Below are 5,915 nucleotides of genomic sequence, written 5' to 3'. Positions count from 1 at the left end.
CTACCCCTACAAAGGAAAAGAGAGAAAAACATATATATATAGGTTTCTTTACCTTTTCCTTCTTTTTCCTATTTTTTCCTTTAAATCAAACACAATTTTATTCTTAAGTTTTATGATAATTGTCAAAATCCTCTCTTATCGTTAATTTTTCGTCACACTCTCTTCATATATATATGTATATAGTTATTATTATTATTCAATAAATATTTTATTTAGTGAAAATTAAATTATAAATTTTCAATTATTCATTAAACTAAAAGAATTATAAAAGCAATTACTATTTCATAAATTAACTAAAATTCGTAATTATAACAAATTAATTACTTCATAATAAAATAATAATAATAATTTAATATTACTTATTTCAAAATCAGTACACACATAATATGAATATAATATTAGTAAATATTAGTAATAATAATATATTTATTATTAATGATTTCATAATTATTAATATATTATTAATCTATATTACTCAATAAAGACATTGAATAATTAAATGAATGAGCTAAAAAACTATGAGTATTCTAATTGACTTTAATTTGACACATCAACATGCCCAAAATTATAATTTCAACATACATTTAATATTTCTATCTCCCAATTCCCATAATTCAAATATACCATTAGGTTATGTACAGGTTTCCCTACCTTTTTCCTAAACATAAATTATAGCCAATTTACGTTTATGGTGGAGAGCTTAGACTTAAAATACATAATCATGATTGACCAAAAGAAGTATTGCCACCTAACTTGGAGGTGATTTCCATACTAAGGATGGTCTCATTATTCTCCTTTTCTTTCATGTTTCTTCTGTTAGATAGGCTTTGGAGTCTTGGTTATATTATTAGCTTATTGTAGCCATACATGATAATGATTTGATTGTAGTCATATATTTTTCATCTTTTGCTTCAAATGATAGACGCATCTACAAATGTTGTTTCGCATGGATTGTTTTTCTTAGACTTTGAATGATTTTCTTCATTCTTTGCCTCTTTGAATGTATATCATTTAAATGCTTTTTATCCATTCATACATCCCTAAATATTAAGTAGTATTGGCGATATTATTGTATACATCTATCTAATTTTACTATTTTATAAATAGATTAAAGATTTCAAAGTTATTGATACTTTTTTGGGGGGTGGGTTGCTCAAGAGGACATTGATTTTTTATTGTTAAATAGTAAATTTAAAATTAAATGATATTATAGTTGCCCCTTACTTAATATGGGGTCATTATCTAGATAAAACACAGTAAGTCTCTTAAATCAAATAAAGAGCCTACCCTAAATGTCTATTATAAATAATTAAAAAATGAAATAATTATTTATAACAATAAATAATAATAACAGTCATCAAGTACTTAAGTAAGTAAATAATAAAAAATGAAACAACAATCATCATTTATCATTAATGTTTATTCAAAGCATGCTCCATAATAATTACCGAATACAGTAATTAAACCTTAAATAAGAATTAATATTTATTAACAATCATTAAAATTGTTAAGCCAAATCATTAATGTTTATTCTTAAATGCAAAATATGAATTAACAAATCTATTAATAATAATTATACTCGATTGGAAAAAATTTATTTTAAGTAAATATTTAAATAATTACAAATTTAGTTATTATTATTACTATATAAAAAACTTTAAACTAAATACTAAAATAAATTAATAATAATAAGAGTGGTTAAATTAAAATAATAAATGATTCAAGTTGAATTTAATGACCCATATAATTTTACGGGCTTAACATATAAGGGTCAATTTATATGAACCCATAGAATGCATGAGTGTCTTATAAATGGTAGTTTATAAATAACAATAATAAATTGTGATAAAATTAACACTAATTATATATTTATAAAATATTTAATATGAATTAATGTTAATATAAAATTATTATATCCCAAATAATAATTAACATTACTAAAATGCTTATTAGTTATCATTAATTAATTAACATTCCAAAGTAATAGTTATTATCATTAGTATTAGTAATAATTAATTATAATTAATAATAATAATAATAATAATTGATATAATTAAATTAATTAATACAATATTACTAATTATAATAATATAATTAATTATTTCATATAAATGTATGAATTGTAATTTTTTATCATAATTATAATATAAATATTAACATTAAATATTTATTTTCAAGATAATTAATATGAGTTAATATAAATATAAAATGATTATTTTCGAATTATTAATTACCATTATGAAAATATTTATAAATTATCATTTCGAATTAATAATGAGCAATATTGTCAATAATAAATTATTAGTAATTATTCACTAATAATAATTTCTTATAATAATAATAATATTAGGAGTAATTATTATGAGAAATTATTTTCAAATTAATAATGAGCAATATTATCACTAATTAATTATTATTAGCAATTGATTAATAGCAATAATCATTATTATTATAAGAAATTATTATCAATGATTAGTTATTATTAGTGAATAATAGTTTGAATTAATTAATTATAAGTAGTTAACAATAATTATTATTATTAATCAATAACTGGAATTAATTAATTAGTTTAGTAATTAACAGTAATTAATATCACAGTTTCATTTTTCTTAGGAAAGGATTGAAAGTTGGAGCTTCCCATTTCTCACAACTTTGCATGGTAGTGGGCCCCACTCTATATGTTAGTGGGCTATTTTCTTGAACTACCACTATTCATAATTTGACACATGTCTAGTGGCCTCTGTTCTTTAATCAAAATTTGACACGTGTCCATTTTGTTTAAATATTTTGAATGACAAGTGTCTGAATGTAGATGGGCCACATGTCTGACTGTAGGGGGCTTTGGCACAAAGCACGGCCTGCCACGAGCCAGCACAACACAGGCCGCACTTGGCCCGCTTAGGAATGTAGCCGTTGGACCCCCCTCCCAAAGGGGGTATTTCTATATTTTGCTTATGGGGGTTGAAAAATGACATAAATGTCCCCCAACAACTATATAACAACTAATTTATGGGGCATTTTGGGTAAAGTTATAAGTAACTTTACAATGACCAAATACTCCTCGCAACAACTAAATAACAAATAGTTTTTGTGTATTTTGGGCAATTGAATTATGTTCAATTCCTATAAATAGTCCTATCCTCCATTCTCATCACACCAATTCAACAATTCTCTTAATTCTCTCTCTCTCTCATAGTCATACATTCTCAATTATCTACAATTTGAGAAATTCTAATTAATTGATTGTCTGATTTTGCAATATCCAATTATCAAGTCTCAACTTTCAACAAGAAGAAGGCTTGTTCAACAAGCTCAAGTATCTTAATTCGGGAGGCTTGGACGTTGAAAGGCTTCAACCGTGGAAATCAAGTTGGAATTTTGAACTGGCAATCCGGGTAAGTCAAATTAGATTAATTTTTATCTTTTTATAATTAAAAAAAAAAGGTCGGCCCTTCTCAAAATCGATTTCACCATGAATGACATTCAATGCATCACGATAGTATTAGTGTTAACAATGATGCCGATGTGTCTGATATCGATTGAAGTGGAACTTTCACTCTGGTAGTAATAATACTAGGAGGAAAAGAAGGGCTTCTAAGTTGAGTAGCCTGGTTTAGAAAGTTTTCAAAGTAGAGGACATTGAGGGGAAGGGGAAATGGCCATTTGCCAAAAATGTAGGAAAGACTCTAGTTATTGTAGCAAGGGTGATATTAGTCATTTGAGTAGACATTTGCTCACACATGAGCGTGAGGAAGATGAAGGAAGATAAACAACCCGAACATAGATTGGAATGGGAATTAGTGTTGGTACTTTTAGATATTCACAAGAAAAATGAGACAAGAACTTGCTAAGTTTATTGTACATGCAGAACAACCATTTATGTTAGTTGAAGATCTAAAGCTAGAAAAAAGGTTGCATAGTTCTTTAAACCCACAATATAAAAATGTTTATAGGAATACTATAAGAACTGGTGCTTTAAAATTTTTTTATTCATATAAACAAAATTTAATTTCTTTGTTAGCAAATCTTAATTATAAAGTTGCAATTACTTTGGATGTTTGGACATCCAAATTTAATATTAGTTATATTTGTGTTACCGGTTATTTCATTGATGAAAATTGGCTTTTGAATAAAAGAATTTTAAGTTTTACTAGGCTTGAATGGCCACATAGTGGCCCAGCTATTGCTGCAAGTATTTTAAATACTTTGCATGCTTATGGAATTGTTTTCTATTAATTTTGATAATGCTAGCAATAGTGATTCTGCAATAAATATTTTAAAATTTCAATTAAAACCATGCTTAAATGGTAAATTATTTCATATTAGATGTGACAAATTTATGTATTCAAGATGCATTGAATATTATTTCAAATCATATTTCAAAATTAGAAATAGTATTATATATATAAAAAGTTAAGGGTTAAGAAAATAATAATTTAAATATTTATGTCAAAATTATGGTTTAAAATATAAACATTTTATATTAGATGTAAAACATAGGTGGAATTCTACCTATGCCATGTTAGGAAGTTTTATATCTCATAAACAAATTATTTATGATTTTTATAATTTAAAAATGCCTAATGATATGATATTTGAGGAACATTGAGAAATGGCAATATGTATAAGAGATTTTTTAAAACATTTTTATGATGCAACAAATAATTTATTTGGAATTTATTATCCAACTAGTTGTAATTTACCATATCAATTAATAGTAATTAGTGATTGTTTTGCCAAATATAGAAATAATCCACAATTTCAATGTATTGTTTAAATTATGGAAATTAAATTTAAAAAATATTGGGAGAACATTTCTCCCATTTATTGTTTATCTACAATATTAGACCTTAGGATTAATAAAGATGGTTTAGATATTTTACTTGAAACATATTATGAAAATATGAATATTGATATAAGCAATAAAAAAGAAGAAATTAATAATTTATTATTTGAAATGTACAGTTTGTATGAATCTGAAGTTGTAAGAAATATTCCTACAACTTGTTCATCTTCTTCTTCTCTTTTTGACTTTGAGCCCAATAGTAGAAGAGAAAAACTTTTTTATTTATTAAGTAGAAGGCAAAAATATGCTAGTTCTACAACGAGTACAAGTTCATTTACTGAACTTAATTTTTATTTGCAAGCAATTTTTTTTCTAATTTATGTGAAGTATTAAATAATTTTGATATTTTAACCTGATTGAATGAACACTCAAAAAATTATATGGTTCTCGCCGCCATGGCACTTGATATACTAACCCCTTTAGTGTCCATAATTCCACTGGAGTCTTGTTTTAGTGCAGGTACCAGGGTGCAAGATGACAAAAGAAGCTACATGAACGATGGGAGCATAGAGATGTGCATATGCTTAAAGGATTGGCTAGATGCAGAAGATAGATTACAAGACAAGGGAGTGCATGATACAACACCGGACATTTCACCCGAAGCAGATGATGAAAGTCATGAATAATGATTCATGAATTTGAATACTTGTAGAAATTTTCATTTTTTTGAATTATTGTAAAATTTTTAAAATTTATTTAATTTATTTGATATATATATATATTAATTTTGTAACAATGTAATTTTGTATTTTCAAATTGTAACCATATTGTATTTTTTATATTTTATTAATTTATTCCATTTTTATATCTCATTCATCCAAGTATGCAATGATCCAATCATTGTATTTGTAATTCACTAATTTGTACCATTCAAATTTAAATGAAGTAAAATTTCTATTTTTCTTCTAATTTGTTATTCTATCATTCTTATTTCAATTTGGTTAAGTATTTTTTTTTCCATTTATGTATTAAATAACTTAGATTTCTCATTTCTTAAATTTTTAAATAATTCATAATTCCCAGAGTTCATAGGAAAAAAAAAACAGTACAACCAAATTCAGCCTAGGCC

Source organism: Nelumbo lutea, chromosome 2 (assembly GCF_056320005.1).
Source record: "Nelumbo lutea isolate HS-2025 chromosome 2, American lotus-T2T, whole genome shotgun sequence".
Classification (NCBI taxonomy): Eukaryota; Viridiplantae; Streptophyta; class Magnoliopsida; order Proteales; family Nelumbonaceae; genus Nelumbo; species Nelumbo lutea.
The sequence above is the reverse complement of the archived record's forward strand: the minus strand, read 5'-3'. Positions refer to the sequence as shown.